This window comes from Phalangium opilio, unplaced genomic scaffold (genome assembly GCF_054372755.1).
Source record: "Phalangium opilio isolate 3A_F unplaced genomic scaffold, DU_Popi_V2 ptg000046l_1, whole genome shotgun sequence".
Taxonomy (NCBI): domain Eukaryota; kingdom Metazoa; phylum Arthropoda; class Arachnida; order Opiliones; family Phalangiidae; genus Phalangium; species Phalangium opilio.
This window is the reverse complement of record NW_028324169.1, coordinates 2,003,194-2,021,128: the sequence shown is the minus strand read 5'-3', so window position 1 is coordinate 2,021,128 and position 17,935 is coordinate 2,003,194. Positions and strand designations below refer to the sequence as shown.

The 17,935-nt window shown below is 41.7% G+C and overlaps 4 non-coding genes across 4 annotated transcripts; 3 read left to right on the top strand and 1 right to left on the bottom strand.

Annotated features, from left to right (window-relative positions):
* Window positions 1–1,041: 1,041 nt before the first annotated feature.
* Window positions 1,042–1,114, bottom strand: TRNAV-GAC (transfer RNA valine (anticodon GAC)). Its single transcript has one exon. It is a non-coding gene; the product is annotated as a tRNA-Val (tRNA).
* Window positions 1,115–3,904: 2,790 nt separating this feature from the next.
* On the top strand, window positions 3,905–3,977 carry TRNAI-AAU (transfer RNA isoleucine (anticodon AAU)). The gene has a single exon. It is a non-coding gene; the product is annotated as a tRNA-Ile (tRNA).
* Window positions 3,978–6,939: 2,962 nt separating this feature from the next.
* TRNAI-AAU (transfer RNA isoleucine (anticodon AAU)) lies at window positions 6,940–7,012 on the top strand. The gene has a single exon. It is a non-coding gene; the product is annotated as a tRNA-Ile (tRNA).
* A 1,307-nt stretch (window positions 7,013–8,319) lies between these two features.
* On the top strand, window positions 8,320–8,392 carry TRNAV-AAC (transfer RNA valine (anticodon AAC)). The gene has a single exon. It is a non-coding gene; the product is annotated as a tRNA-Val (tRNA).
* The last annotated feature ends 9,543 nt before the right edge of the window (window positions 8,393–17,935 follow it).

Sequence of the window (17,935 nt, the reverse complement as noted above, 5' to 3'; positions counted from 1 at the left end):
ACCATAGATACTTGGCTATTGTGAGTTTTCGAAGAGATCTACCTTATTATTATGTCTAATCTCGATGGTCAAAACATGTCCCTTCCAGCGCTCAAACCTGGGACCTTCCGCGTGTTAGGCAGACGTGATAACCACTACACCATAGATACGTGTTAATATAAGGTTTTCGAAGAGATCCAGCTTATTACTATGTCTAATCACGATGGTCCAAACATGTATCTACCAGGGCTCGAACCTGGGACCTTCCGCGAGTTAGGCGGACGTGATAACCACTACACCATATATACTTGGCTATTGGGAGTTTTCGAAGAGATCTACCTTATTATTATGTCTAATCACGATGGTCAAAACATATCCCTACCAGCGCTCAAACCTGGGACCTTCAGCGTGTTAGGCAGACGTGATAACCACTACACCATAGATACGTGTTAATATAAAGTTTTCTAAGAGATCCAGCTTATAACTATGTCTAATCACGATGGTCCAAACATGTATCTACCAGGGCTCGAACCTGACACCTTTCGCGTGTTGGGCGGACGTGATAACCACTACACCATTGATACTTGGCTATTGTAAGTTTTCGAAGAGATCTACCTTATAATTATGTCTAATCACGATGGTCAAAACATGTCCCTACCAGCGCTCAAACCTGGGACCTTCCGGGCGTTAGGCAGACGTGATAACCACTACACCATAGATACGTGTTAATGTAAGGTTTTCGAAGAGATCCAGCTTATTACTATGTCTAATCACGATGGTCCAAACATGTATCTATCAGGGCTCGAACCTGACACCTTTCGCGTGTTAGGCGGACGTGATAACCACTACACCATAGATACGTGTTAATTTAAGTTTTCGAAGAGATCTAGCTTATTACTATGTCTAATCACGATGGTCATAACATGCATCTATCAGGGCTCGAACCTGACACCTTCCGCGTGTTGGGCGGACGTGATAACCACTACACCATAGATACTTGGCTATTGTGAGTTTTCGAAGAGATCTACCTTATTATTATGTCTAGTCACGATGGTTAAAACATGTATCTATCAGGGCTCGAACCTGACACCTTCCGCGTGTCGGGCGGACGTGATAACCACTACACCATAGATACTTGGTTATTGTGAGTTTTCGAAGAGATCTACCCTATTATTATGTCTAATCACGATGGTCAAAACATGTCCCTTCTATCGCGCTATCAAGTTAAGCTTCCAGAGTCGTGGTCTACATCCACGAGAGCCCGAAAATTAGGCTTAACTATGGCCAATGAGAGTGGAAGTTGGAATTTGGGGGAGATTTCGAAAAATACAGAACACAGAGTCGAATTAATTTCGGATCTTAATTTAGGCCTAATATCGGCAAGTTTGAATTTCGATCAAAAAATAACGGAAATGTTTTGGTGAGTTTTAATAACAGTTTTGAGCCTAGTTTATCATCACAAATCTAGTAAACTAAACTTGTTTGGACATTTCATGCTCCCTTTAAACTATTAAATCCTAATTAAACTTGTTTTAACGAATGTAATCGGATTTATACAGGAAATTATACACCCAATAGAGAAGTGGCCAATCCGTTGCTATTATTCATTTATTGTTTTGATTATAATGCGATCGGGTTTATTATTATATGGATAGTACCTCTAGCAAGCTCATTAAATATTGGATTAAGATTCGACACCATATTACGAAAAGATTGTGTTATATATTTTGAGAAATATCCATTGTTACCTCCCCGAGTGACGGAGGTCACCGTCACGGCGAGGTTCTAGATCAACTGGCGTGTCTGTGTGGGTGTTATTTAAAAGCGGTAAATTTATGATAAAAGTATTAAAGTCAGGTAAATGTATCTTCTAAATATTTTAACTGTATCCCAAAATAAACAGCTTTTACTTAATTGACAGTAATTATAAAGAAAACCTCAAACACTGGATAGTTACTGTTTTTAACAGCAAGTAGTAATCTTTAAAAAGCTGTAGGAAAGATGATTTATAACAGTCACAATCATAGTAATTTAACCCGCTCAATGCTGTATATCTCAATACTTTTTACCGATTTCATGAAAAACAGCCACTAGTTGTAAATATTACCAGTTCCTTGCATCAAGCTCAAGAAACGGTATTACTGTAATTGCACGGTATAATAAATTTAAAAACTGTAAAGTAAGGTGTTTTCTACAGTAAAGTTCTGTGTTCGAAATACACTGTTGAATACTGTGTTTTGTACAGTGTATTGACGTTAATCCCATTTAACTGCACCTTTTTGTAATATTAACTGTGGATATTAAAAATAAAAAACTGCAAACTAACGTGTTTTCTACAGTAACGTCCTGTGTTCGCAATAAACAGTTGAATACTGTTTTTCTTACAGTGTATTGACGTTAATCCCATTTTACTGCACCTTTTTGTAATTTCAACTGTGAATATTAAATATAAAAAACTGCAAACTAACGTGTTTTCTACAGTAACGTCCAGTGTTCGCAATAAACAGTTGAATACTGTTTTTCTTACAGCGTATTGACGTTAATCCCATTTTACTGCACCTTTTTGTAATTTCAACTGTGAATATTAAATATAAAAAACTGCAAACTAACGTGTTTTCTACAGTAACGTCCAGTGTTCGCAATAAACAGTTGAATACTGTTTTTCTTACAGTGTATTGACGTTAATACCATTTTACTGCACCTTTTTGTAATTTCAACTGTGAATATCAAATATAAAAAACTGCAAACTAACGTGTTTTCTACAGTAACGTCCTGTGTTCGCAATAAACAGTTGAATACTGTTTTTCTTACAGTGTATTGACGTTAATCCCATTTTACTGCACCTTTTTGTAATTTCAACTGTGAATATTAAATATAAAAAACTGCAAAATAACGTGTTTTCTACAGTAAAGTCCTGTGTTCGTTAAAAACAGTTGAATACTGCTTCTTCTACAGTGTATTGATGTTAATCCCATTTAACTGCACCTTTCTGTAATATCAACTGTGGATATGCTTTAAATTACACGGTTAGTTTTGTATGTGCATAATAATAAGGTAGATCTCTTCGAAAACTCACAATAGCCAAGTATCTATGGTGTGGTGGTTATCACGTCCGCCTAACACGCGGAAGGTGTCAGGTTCGAGCCCTGATAGATACTTGTTTTAACCATCGTGATTAGACATAATAATAAGGTAGATCTCTTCGAAAACTCACAATAGCCAAGTATCTATGGTGTAGTGGTTATCACGTCTGCCTAACACGCGGAAGGTCCCAGGTTTGAGCGCTGGAAGGGACATGTTTTGACCATCGTGATTAGACATAATAATAGGGTAGATCTCTTCGAAAACTCACAATAACCAAGTATCTATGGTGTAGTGGTTATCACGTCCGCCCAACACGCGGAAAGTGTCAGGTTCGAGCCCTGATAGATACATGTTATGACCATCGTGATTAGACATAGTAATAAGCTATAGTCTGTCAAACGAAAGAAGAGCCCTGAGAAATTTGTCCAAATTGGTGTCGCCACCATCGATCCCATAGTACTTTATCAACTTGTTTTGTTTTGTCAATTGTCGTCTGTAATATAGTCTGCTATTATGTCATTAAAATATATCGCAATGCTAGTTCAACAAAGATAAAACTGGTGTCTTGTCGTTAATTTTGTTTTATATTCTTTAATACTGGATTATCGTAAAAAACCATGAAACATAAACATATTAAATATATATTGCAAAATGTATTGGTTCTATTGCGATTAAGCCTATCTGTTTATAGCAGACTATATTACAGACGACTATTGACAAAACAAAACAAGTTGATAAAGTACTATGGGGTCGATGGTGGCGACACCAATTTGGACAAATTTCTCAGGGCTCTTCTTTCGTTTGACAGACTATAGATTTCTTCGAAAACTTAAAAAAACACGTATCTATGGTGTAGTGGTTAGCACGTCCGCCTAATACGCGGAAGGTCCCGGGTTCGAGCCCTGATAGATACATGTTTTGACCATCGTGATTAGACATAGTTATAAGCTGGATCTCTTAGAAAACTTTATATTAACACGTATCTATGGTGTAGTGGTTATCACGTCTGCCTAACACGCTGAAGGTCCCAGGTTTAAGCGCTGGTAGGGATATGTTTTGACCATCGTGATTAGACATAATAATAAGGTAGATCTCTTCGAAAACTCCCAATAGCCAAGTATATATGGTGTAGTGGTTATCACGTCCGCCTAACACGCGGAAGGTGTCAGGTTCGAGCCCTGATAGATACATGTTTGGACCATCGTGATTAGACATAGTAATAAGCTGGATCTCTTCGAAAACCTTATATTAACACGTATCTATGGAGTAGTGGTTATCACGTCTGCGTAACACGCGGAAGGTCCCATGTTTGAGCGCTAGTAGGGACATGTTTTGACCATCGTGATTAGACATAATAATAAGGTAGATCTCTTCGAAAACTCCCAATAGCCAAGTATATATGGTGTAGTGGTTATCACGTCCGCCTAACACGCGAAAGTTGTCAGGTTCGAGCCCTGATAGATACATGTTTGGACCATCTTGATTAGACATAGTTATAAGCTGGATCTCTTAGAAAACTTTATATTAACACGTATCTATGGTGTAGTGGTTATCACGTCTGCCTAACACGCTGAAGGTCCCAGGTTTGAGCGCTGGTAGGGATATGTTTTGACCATCGTGATTAGACATAATAATAAGGTAGATCTCTTCGAAAACTCCCAAAAGCCAAGTATATATGGTGTAGTGGTTATCACGTCCGCCTAACACGCGGAAGGTCCCAGGTTCGAGCCCTGCTAGATACATGTTTGGACCATCGTGATTAGACATAGTAATAAGCTGGATCTCTTCGAAAACCTTATATTAACACGTATCTATGGTGTAGTGGTTATCACGTCTGCCTAACACGCGGAAGGTCCCAGGTTTGAGCGCTGGAAGGGACATGATTTGACCATCGTGATTAGACATAATAATAAGGTATATCTCTTCGAAAACTCACAATAGCCAAGTATCTATGGTGTAGTGGTTATCACGTCCGCCTAACACGCGGAAGGTGTCAGGTTCGAGCCCTGATAGATACTTGTTTTAACCATCGTGATTAGACATAATAATAAGGTAGATCTCTTCGAAAACTCACAATAGCCAAGTATCTATGGTGTAGTGGTTATCACGTCTGCCTAACACGCGGAAGGTCCCAGGTTTGAGCGCTGGAAGGGACATGTTTTGACCATCGAGATTAGACATAATAATAGGGTAGATCTCTTCGAAAACTCACAATAACCAAGTATCTATGGTGTAGTGGTTATCACGTCCGCCCAACACGCGGAAGGTGTCAGGTTCGAGCCCTGATAGATACATGTTTGGACCATCTTGATTAGACATAGTTATAAGCTGGATCTCTTCGAAAACCTTATATTAACACGTATCTATGGTGTAGTGGTTATCACGTCTGCCTAACACGCGGAAGGTCCCAGGTTTGAGCGCTGGAAGGGACATGCTTTGACCATCGTGATTAGACATAATAATAAGGTAGATCTCTTCGAAAACTCACAATAGCCGAGTATATATGGTGTAGTGGTTATCACGTCCGCCTAACACGCGGGAGGTCCCAGGTTCGAGCCCTGATAGATACATGTTTGGACCATCGTGATTAGACATAGTAATAAGCTGGATCTCTTCGAAAACCTTATATTAACACGTATCTATGGTGTAGTGGTTATCACGTCTGCCTAACACGCGAAAGGTCCAAGGTTTGAGCGCTGGAAGGGACATGTTTTGACCATCGTGATTAGACATAATAATAAGGTAGATCTCTTCGAAAACTCACAATAGCCAAGTATCTATGGTGTAGTGGTTATCACGTCCGCCTAACACGCGGAAGGTGTCAGGTTCGAGCCCTGATAGATACCTGTTTTAACCATCGTGATTAGACATAATAATAAGGTAGATCTCTTCGAAAACTCACAATAGCCAAGTATCTATGGTGTAGTGGTTATCACGTCTGCCTAACACGCGGAAGGTCCCAGGTTTGAACGCTGGAAGGGACATGTTTTGATCATCGTGATTAGACATAATAATAGGGTAGATCTCTTCGAAAACTCACAATAACCAAGTATCTATGGTGTAGTGGTTATCACGTCCGCCCAACACGCGGAAGGTGTCAGGTTTGAGCCCTGATAGATACATGTTTTAACCATTGTGATTAGACATAATAATAAGGTAGATCTCTTCAAAAACTCACAATAGCCAAGTATATATGGTGTAGTGGTTATCACGTCCGCCCAACACGCGGAAGGTGTCAGGTTCGAGCCCTGATAGATGCATGTTATGACCATCGTGATTAGACATAGTAATAAGCTGGATCTCTTCGAAAACTTTATATTAACACGTATCTATGGTGTGGTGGTTATCACGTCCGCCGAACACGCGGAAGGTCCCAGGTTCGAGCCCTGGTAGATACATGTTTTGACCAGCGTGATTAGACATAATAATAAGGTAGATCTCTTCGAAAACTCATAATAACCAAGTATATATGATGTAGTGGTTATCACGTCCGCCTAACACGCGGAAGGTGTCAGGTTCGAGCCCTGATAGATACATATTTTGACCAACATGATTAGACATAGTTATAAGCTAGATCTCTTCGAAAACTTTATATTAACACGTATCTATGGTGTAGTGGCTACCACGTCCGCCTAACACGCGGAAGGTCCCAGGTTCGAGCCCTGGTAGGGACATGTTTGGACCATCGTGATTAGACATAATAATAGGGTAGATCTCTTCGAAAACTCACAATAACCAAGTATCTATGGTGTAGTGGTTATCACGTCCGCCCAACACGCGGAAAGTGTCAGGTTCGAGCCCTGATAGATACATGTTATGACCATCGTGATTAGACATAGTAATAAGCTAGATTTCTTCGAAAACTTAAACAAACACGTATCAATGGTGTAGTGGTTAGCACGTCCGCCTAATACGCGGAAGGTCCCAGGTTCGAGCCCTGATAGATACATGTTTTGACCATCGTGATTAGACATAGTTATAAGCTGGATCTCTTAGAAAACTTTATATTAACACGTATCTATGGTGTAGTGGTTATCACGTCTGCCTAACACGCTGAAGGTCCCAGGTTTGAGCGCTGGTAGGGATATGTTTTGACCATCGTGATTAGACATAATAATAAGGTAGATCTCTTCGAAAACTCACAATAGCCAAGTATCTATGGTGTAGTGGTTATCACGTCCGCCTAACACGCGGAAGGTGTCAGGTTCGAGCCCTGATAGATACTTGTTTTAACCATCGTGATTAGACATAATAATAAGGTAGATCTTTTCGAAAACTCACAATAGCCAAGTATCTATGGTGTAGTGGTTATCACGTCTGCCTAACACGCGGAAGGTCCCAGGTTTGAGCGTTGGAAGGGACATGTTTTGACCATCGTGATTAGACATAATAATAGGGTAGATCTCTTCGAAAACTCACGATAACCAAGTATCTATGGTGTAGTGGTTATCACGTCCGCCCAACACGCGGAAGGTGTCAGGTTCGAGCCCTGATAGATACATGTTTTAACCATCGTGATTAGACATAATAATAAGGTAGATCTCTTCGAAAACTCACAATAGCCAAGTATATATGGTGTAGTGGTTATCACGTCCGCCAAACACGCGGAAGGTCCCAGGTTCGAGCCCTGATAGATGCATATTTTGACCATTGTGATTAGACATGGTTATAAGCTGGATCTCTTCGAAAACCTTATATTAACACGTATCTATGGAGTAGTGGTTATCACGTCTGCCTAACACGCGGAAGGTCCCAGGTTTGAGCGCTGGTAGGGACATGTTTTGACCATCGTGATTAGACATAATAATAAGGTAGATCTCTTCGAAAACTCCCAATAGCCAGGTATATATGGTGTAGTGGTTATCACGTCCGCCTAACACGCGAAAGGTGTCAGGTTCGAGCCCTGATGAATACATGTTTGGACCATCGTGATTAGACATAGTAATAAGCTGGATCTCTTCGAAAACCTTATATTAACACGTATCTATGGTGTAGTGGTTATCACGTCTGCCTAACGCGCGGAAGGTCCCAGGTTTGAGCGCTGGTAGGGACATGTTTTGACCATCGTGATTAGGCATAATAATAAGGTAGATCTTTTCGAAAACTTACAATAGCCAAGTATCTATGCTGTAGTGGTTATCACGTCCGCCTAACACGCGGAAGGTGTCAGGTTCGAAACCTGATAGATACATGTTTTGACCATCGTGATTAGACATAGTAATAAGCTGGATCTCTTCGAAAACTTTATATTAACACGTATCTATGGTGTGGTGGTTATCACGTCCGCCTAACACGCGGAAGGTCCCAGGTTCGAGCCCTGGTAGATACATGTTTTGACCAACGTGATTAGACATAATAATAAGGTAGATCTCTTCAAAAACTCATAATAACCAAGTATATATGATGTAGTGGTTATCACGTCCGCCTAACACGCGGAAGGTGTCAGGTTCGAGCCCTGATAGATACATGTTTTGACCAACATGATTAGACATAGTTATAAGCTAGATCTCTTCGAAAACTTTATATTAACACGTATCTATGGTGTAGTGGCTACCACGTCCGCCTAACACGCGGAAGGTCCCAGGTTCGAGCCCTGGTAGATACATGTTTGGACCATCGTGATTAGACATAGTAATAAGCTGGATCTCTTCGAAAACCTTATATTAACACGTATCTATGGTGTAGTGGTTATCACGTCTGCCTAACACGCGGAAGGTCCCAGGTTTGAGCGCTGGAAGGGACATGTTTTGACCATCGAGATTAGACATAATAATAAGGTAGATCTCTTCGAAAACTCACAATAGCCAAGTATCTATGGTGTAGTGGTTATCACGTCCGCCTAACACGCGGAAGGTGTCAGGTTCGAGCCCTGATAGATACTTGTTTTAACCATCGTGATTAGACATAATAATAAGGTAGATCTCTTCGAAAACTCACAATAGCCAAGTATCTATGGTGTAGTGGTTATCACGTCTGCCTAACACGCTGAAGCTCCCAGGTTTGAGCGCTGGAAGGGACATGTTTTGACCATCGTGATTAGACATAATAATAGGGTAGATCTCTTCGAAAACTCACAATAACCAAGTATCTATGGTGTAGTGGTTATCACGTCCGCCCAACACGCGGAAGGTGTCAGGTTCGAGCCCTGGTAGATACATGTTTTAACCATCGTGATTAGACATAATAATAAGGTAGATCTCTTCGAAAACTCTCAATAGCCAAGTATCTATGGTGTAGTTGTTATCACGTCCGCCCAACACGCGGAAGGTGTCAGGTTCGAGCCCTGATAGATGCATGTTATGACCATCGTGATTAGACATAGTAATAAGCTAGATCTCTTCGAAAACTTAAATTAACACGTATCTATGGTGTAGTGTTTATCACGTCCGCCTAACACGCGGAAGGTCCCAGGTTCGAGCCCTGATAGATGCATGTTTTGACCATTGTGATTAGACATGGTTATAAGCTGGATCTCTTAGAAAACTTTATATTAACACGTATCTATGGTGTAGTGGTTATCACGTCTGCCTAACACGCTGAAGGTCCCAGGTTTGAGCGCTGGTAGGGATATGTTTTGACCATCGTGATTAGACATAATAATAAGGTAGATCTCTTCGAAAACTCCCAATAGCCAAGTATATATGGTGTAGTGGTTATCACGTCCGCCTAACTCGCGGAAGGTCCCAGGTTCGAGCCTTGGTAGATACATGTTTGGACCATCGTGATTAGACATAGTAATAAGCTGGATCTCTTCGAAAACCTTATATTAACACGTATCTATGGTGTAGTGTTTATCACGTCTGCCTAACACGCGGAAGGTCCCAGGTTTGAGCGCTGGAAGGGACATGTTTTGACCATCGAGATTAGACATAATAATAAGGTAGATCTCTTCGAAAACTCACAATAGCCAAGTATCTATGGTGTAGTGGTTATCACGTCCGCCTAACACGCGGAAGGTGTCAGGTTCGAGCCCTGATAGATACTTGTTTTAACCATCGTGATTAGACATAATAATAAGGTAGATCTCTTCGAAAACTCACAATAGCCAAGTATCTATGGTGTAGTGGTTATCACGTCTGCCTAACACGCGGAAGGTCCCAGGTTTGAGCCCTGATAGATACATGTTTTAACCATCGTGATTAGACATAATAATAAGGTAGATCTCTTCGAAAACTCACAATAGCCAAGTATCTATGGTGTAGTGGTTATCACGTCCGCCCAACACGCGGAAGGTGTCAGGTTCGAGCCCTGCTAGATGCATGTTTTAACCATCGTGATTAGACATAATAATAAGGTAGATCTCTTCGAAAACTCTCAATAGCCAAGTATCTATGGTGTAGTGGTTATCACGTCCGCCCAACACGCGGAAGGTGTCAGGTTCGAGCCCTGATAGATGCATGTTATGACCATCGTGATTAGACATAGTAATAAGCTAGATCTCTTCGAAAACTTAAATTAACACGTATCTATGGTGTAGTGTTTATCACGTCCGCCTAACACGCGGAAGGTCCCAGGTTCGAGCCCTGATAGATACATGTTTTGACCAACATGATTAGACATAGTTATAAGCTAGATCTCTTCGAAAACTTTATATTAACACGTATCTATGGTGTAGTGGCTACCACGTCCGCCTAACACGCGGAAGGTCCCAGGTTCGAGCCCTGGTAGATACATGTTTGGACCATCGTGATTAGACATAGTAATAAGCTGGATCTCTTCGAAAACCTTATATTAACACGTATCTATGGTGTAGTGGTTATCACGTCTGCCTAACACGCGGAAGGTCCCAGGTTTGAGCGCTGGAAGGGACATGTTTTGACCATCGAGATTAGACATAATAATAAGGTAGATCTCTTCGAAAACTCACAATAGCCAAGTATCTATGGTGTAGTGGTTATCACGTCCGCCTAACACGCGGAAGGTGTCAGGTTCGAGCCCTGATAGATACTTGTTTTAACCATCGTGATTAGACATAATAATAAGGTAGATCTCTTCGAAAACTCACAATAGCCAAGTATCTATGGTGTAGTGGTTATCACGTCTGCCTAACACGCTGAAGCTCCCAGGTTTGAGCGCTGGAAGGGACATGTTTTGACCATCGTGATTAGACATAATAATAGGGTAGATCTCTTCGAAAACTCACAATAACCAAGTATCTATGGTGTAGTGGTTATCACGTCCGCCCAACACGCGGAAGGTGTCAGGTTCGAGCCCTGGTAGATACATGTTTTAACCATCGTGATTAGACATAATAATAAGGTAGATCTCTTCGAAAACTCTCAATAGCCAAGTATCTATGGTGTAGTGGTTATCACGTCCGCCCAACACGCGGAAGGTGTCAGGTTCGAGCCCTGATAGATGCATGTTATGACCATCGTGATTAGACATAGTAATAAGCTAGATCTCTTCGAAAACTTAAATTAACACGTATCTATGGTGTAGTGTTTATCACGTCCGCCTAACACGCGGAAGGTCCCAGGTTCGAGCCCTGATAGATGCATGTTTTGACCATTGTGATTAGACATGGTTATAAGCTGGATCTCTTAGAAAACTTTATATTAACACGTATCTATGGTGTAGTGGTTATCACGTCTGCCTAACACGCTGAAGGTCCCAGGTTTGAGCGCTGGTAGGGATATGTTTTGACCATCGTGATTAGACATAATAATAAGGTAGATCTCTTCGAAAACTCCCAATAGCCAAGTATATATGGTGTAGTGGTTATCACGTCCGCCTAACTCGCGGAAGGTCCCAGGTTCGAGCCTTGGTAGATACATGTTTGGACCATCGTGATTAGACATAGTAATAAGCTGGATCTCTTCGAAAACCTTATATTAACACGTATCTATGGTGTAGTGTTTATCACGTCTGCCTAACACGCGGAAGGTCCCAGGTTTGAGCGCTGGAAGGGACATGTTTTGACCATCGAGATTAGGCATAATAATAAGGTAGATCTCTTCGAAAACTCACAATAGCCAAGTATCTATGGTGTAGTGGTTATCACGTCCGCCAAACACGCGGAAGGTGTCAGGTTCGAGCCCTGATAGATACTTGTTTTAACCATCGTGATTAGACATAATAATAAGGTAGATCTCTTCGAAAACTCACAATAGCCAAGTATCTATGGTGTAGTGGTTATCACGTCTGCCTAACACGCGGAAGGTCCCAGGTTTGAGCCCTGATAGATACATGTTTTAACCATCGTGATTAGACATAATAATAAGGTAGATCTCTTCGAAAACTCACAATAGCCAAGTATCTATGGTGTAGTGGTTATCACGTCCGCCCAACACGCGGAAGGTGTCAGGTTCGAGCCCTGCTAGATGCATGTTTTAACCATCGTGATTAGACATAATAATAAGGTAGATCTCTTCGAAAACTCTCAATAGCCAAGTATCTATGGTGTAGTGGTTATCACGTCCGCCCAACACGCGGAAGGTGTCAGGTTCGAGCCCTGATAGATGCATGTTATGACCATCGTGATTAGACATAGTAATAAGCTAGATCTCTTCGAAAACTTAAATTAACACGTATCTATGGTGTAGTGTTTATCACGTCCGCCTAACACGCGGAAGGTCCCAGGTTCGAGCCCTGATAGATGCATGTTTTGACCATTGTGATTAGACATGGTTATAAGCTGGATCTCTTAGAAAACTTTATATTAACACGTATCTATGGTGTAGTGGTTATCACGTCTGCCTAACACGCTGAAGGTCCCAGGTTTGAGCGCTGGTAGGGATATGTTTTGACCATCGTGATTAGACATAATAATAAGGTAGATCTCTTCGAAAACTCCCAATAGCCAAGTATATATGGTGTAGTGGTTATCACGTCCGCCTAACTCGCGGAAGGTCCCAGGTTCGAGCCTTGGTAGATACATGTTTGGACCATCGTGATTAGACATAGTAATAAGCTGGATCTCTTCGAAAACCTTATATTAACACGTATCTATGGTGTAGTGTTTATCACGTCTGCCTAACACGCGGAAGGTCCCAGGTTTGAGCGCTGGAAGGGACATGTTTTGACCATCGAGATTAGACATAATAATAAGGTAGATCTCTTCGAAAACTCACAATAGCCAAGTATCTATGGTGTAGTGGTTATCACGTCCGCCTAACACGCGGAAGGTGTCAGGTTCGAGCCCTGATAGATACTTGTTTTAACCATCGTGATTAGACATAATAATAAGGTAGATCTCTTCGAAAACTCACAATAGCCAAGTATCTATGGTGTAGTGGTTATCACGTCTGCCTAACACGCGGAAGGTCCCAGGTTTGAGCCCTGATAGATACATGTTTTAACCATCGTGATTAGACATAATAATAAGGTAGATCTCTTCGAAAACTCACAATAGCCAAGTATCTATGGTGTAGTGGTTATCACGTCCGCCCAACACGCGGAAGGTGTCAGGTTCGAGCCCTGCTAGATGCATGTTTTAACCATCGTGATTAGACATAATAATAAGGTAGATCTCTTCGAAAACTCTCAATAGCCAAGTATCTATGGTGTAGTGGTTATCACGTCCGCCCAACACGCGGAAGGTGTCAGGTTCGAGCCCTGATAGATGCATGTTATGACCATCGTGATTAGACATAGTAATAAGCTAGATCTCTTCGAAAACTTAAATTAACACGTATCTATGGTGTACTGTTTATCACGTCCGCCTAACACGCGGAAGGTCCCAGGTTCGAGCCCTGATAGATGCATGTTTTGACCATTGTGATTAGACATGGTTATAAGCTGGATCTCTTAGAAAACTTTATATTAACACGTATCTATGGTGTAGTGGTTATCACGTCTGCCTAACACGCTGAAGGTCCCAGGTTTGAGCGCTGGTAGGGATATGTTTTGACCATCGTGATTAGACATAATAATAAGGTAGATCTCTTCGAAAACTCCCAATAGCCAAGTATATATGGTGTAGTGGTTATCACGTCCGCCTAACTCGCGGAAGGTCCCAGGTTCGAGCCTTGGTAGATACATGTTTGGACCATCGTGATTAGACATAGTAATAAGCTGGATCTCTTCGAAAACCTTATATTAACACGTATCTATGGTGTAGTGTTTATCATGTCTGCCTAACACGCGGAAGGTCCCAGGTTTGAGCGCTGGAAGGGACATGTTTTGACCATCGAGATTAGACATAATAATAAGGTAGATCTCTTCGAAAACTCACAATAGCCAAGTATCTATGGTGTAGTGGTTATCACGTCCGCCTAACACGCGGAAGGTGTCAGGTTCGAGCCCTGATAGATACTTGTTTTAACCATCGTGATTAGACATAATAATAAGGTAGATCTCTTCGAAAACTCACAATAGCCAAGTATCTATGGTGTAGTGGTTATCACGTCTGCCTAACACGCGGAAGGTCCCAGGTTTGAGCCCTGATAGATACATGTTTTAACCATCGTGATTAGACATAATAATAAGGTAGATCTCTTCGAAAACTCACAATAGCCAAGTATCTATGGTGTAGTGGTTATCACGTCCGCCCAACACGCGGAAGGTGTCAGGTTCGAGCCCTGCTAGATGCATGTTTTAACCATCGTGATTAGACATAATAATAAGGTAGATCTCTTCGAAAACTCTCAATAGCCAAGTATCTATGGTGTAGTGGTTATCACGTCCGCCCAACACGCGGAAGGTGTCAGGTTCGAGCCCTGATAGATGCATGTTATGACCATCGTGATTAGACATAGTAATAAGCTAGATCTCTTCGAAAACTTAAATTAACACGTATCTATGGTGTAGTGTTTATCACGTCCGCCTAACACGCGGAAGGTCCCAGGTTCGAGCCCTGATAGATGCATGTTTTGACCATTGTGATTAGACATGGTTATAAGCTGGATCTCTTAGAAAACTTTATATTAACACGTATCTATGGTGTAGTGGTTATCACGTCTGCCTAACACGCTGAAGGTCCCAGGTTTGAGCGCTGGTAGGGATGTTTTGACCATCGTGATTAGACATAATAATAAGGTAGATCTCTTCGAAAACTCCCAATAGCCAAGTATATATGGTGTAGTGGTTATCACGTCCGCCTAACTCGCGGAAGGTCCCAGGTTCGAGCCCTGGTAGATACATGTTTGGACCATCGTGACTAGACATAGAAATAAACTGGATCTCTTCGAAAACCTTATATTAACACGTATCTATGGTGTAGTGGTTATCACGTCTGCCTAACACGCGGAAGGTCCCAGGTTTGAGCGCTGGAAGGGACATGTTTTGACCATCGAGATTAGACATAATAATAAGGTAGATCTCTTCGAAAACTCACAATAGCCAAGTATCTATGGTGTAGTGGTTATCACGTCCGCCTAACACGCGGAAGGTGTCAGGTTCGAGCCCTGATAGATACTTGTTTTAACCATCGTGATTAGACATAATAATAAGGTAGATCTCTTCGAAAACTCACAATAGCCAAGTATCTATGGTGTTGTGGTTATCACGTCTGCCTAACACGCGGAAGGTCCCAGGTTTGAGCGCTGGAAGGGACATGTTTTGACCATCGTGATTAGACATAATAATAGGGTAGATCTCTTCGAAAACTCACAATAACCAAGTATCTATGGTGTAGTGGTTATCACGTCCGCCTAACACGCGGAAGGTCCCAGGTTCGAGCCCTGATAGATGCATGTTTTGACCATTGTGATTAGACATGGTTATAAGCTGGATCTCTTAGAAAACTTTATATTAACACGTATCTATGGTGTAGTGGTTATCACGTCTGCCTAACACGCTGAAGGTCCCAGGTTTGAGCGCTGGTAGGGATATGTTTTGACCATCGTGATTAGACATAATAATAAGGTAGATCTCTTCGAAAACTCCCAATAGCCAAGTATATATGGTGTAGTGGTTATCACGTCCGCCTAACTCGCGGAAGGTCCCAGGTTCGAGCCTTGGTAGATACATGTTTGGACCATCGTGATTAGACATAGTAATAAGCTGGATCTCTTCGAAAACCTTATATTAACACGTATCTATGGTGTAGTGGTTATCACGTCTGCCTAACACGCGGAAGGTCCCAGGTTTGAGCGCTGGAAGGGACATGTTTTGACCATCGAGATTAGACATAATAATAAGGTAGATCTCTTCGAAAACTCACAATAGCCAAGTATCTATGGTGTAGTGGTTATCACGTCCGCCTAACACGCGGAAGGTGTCAGGTTCGAGCCCTGATAGATACTTGTTTTAACCATCGTGATTAGACATAATAATAAGGTAGATCTCTTCGAAAACTCACAATAGCCAAGTATCTATGGTGTAGTGGTTATCACGTCTGCCTAACACGCGGAAGGTCCCAGGTTTGAGCCCTGATAGATACATGTTTTAACCATCGTGATTAGACATAATAATAAGGTAGATCTCTTCGAAAACTCACAATAGCCAAGTATCTATGGTGTAGTGGTTATCACGTCCGCCCAACACGCGGAAGGTGTCAGGTTCGAGCCCTGCTAGATGCATGTTTTAACCATCGTGATTAGACATAATAATAAGGTAGATCTCTTCGAAAACTCTCAATAGCCAAGTATCTATGGTGTAGTGGTTATCACGTCCGCCCAACACGCGGAAGGTGTCAGGTTCGAGCCCTGATAGATGCATGTTATGACCATCGTGATTAGACATAGTAATAAGCTAGATCTCTTCGAAAACTTAAATTAACACGTATCTATGGTGTAGTGTTTATCACGTCCGCCTAACACGCGGAAGGTCCCAGGTTCGAGCCCTGATAGATGCATGTTTTGACCATTGTGATTAGACATGGTTATAAGCTGGATCTCTTAGAAAACTTTATATTAACACGTATCTATGGTGTAGTGGTTATCACGTCTGCCTAACACGCTGAAGGTCCCAGGTTTGAGCGCTGGTAGGGATATGTTTTGACCATCGTGATTAGACATAATAATAAGGTAGATCTCTTCGAAAACTCCCAATAGCCAAGTATATATGGTGTAGTGGTTATCACGTCCGCCTAACTCGCGGAAGGTCCCAGGTTCGAGCCCTGGTAGATACATGTTTGGACCATCGTGATTAGACATAGTAATAAGCTGGATCTCTTCGAAAACCTTATATTAACACGTATCTATGGTGTAGTGGTTATCACGTCTGCCTAATACGCGGAAGGTCCCAGGTTTGAGCGCTGGAAGGGACATGTTTTGACCATCGAGAATAGACATAATAATAAGGTAGATCTCTTCGAAAACTCACAATAGCCAAGTATCTATGGTGTAGTGGTTATCACGTCCGCCTAACACGCGGAAGGTGTCAGGTTCGAGCCCTGATAGATACTTGTTTTAACCATCGTGATTAGACATAATAATAAGGTAGATCTCTTCGAAAACTCACAATAGCCAAGTATCTATGGTGTAGTGGTTATCACGTCTGCCTAACACGCGGAAGGTCCCAGGTTTGAGCCCTGATAGATACATGTTTTAACCATCGTGATTAGACATAATAATAAGGTAGATCTCTTCGAAAACTCACAATAGCCAAGTATCTATGGTGTAGTGGTTATCACGTCCGCCCAACACGCGGAAGGTGTCAGGTTCGAGCCCTGATAGATACATGTTTTGACCAACATGATTAGACATAGTTATAAGCTAGATCTCTTCGAAAACTTTATATTAACACGTATCTATGGTGTAGTGGCTACCACGTCCGCCTAACACGCGGAAGGTCCCAGGTTCGAGCCCTGGTAGATACATGTTTGGACCATCGTGATTAGACATAGTAATAAGCTGGATCTCTTCGAAAACCTTATATTAACACGTATCTATGGTGTAGTGGTTATCACGTCTGCCTAACACGCGGAAGGTCCCAGGTTTGAGCGCTGGAAGGGACATGTTTTGACCATCGAGATTAGACATAATAA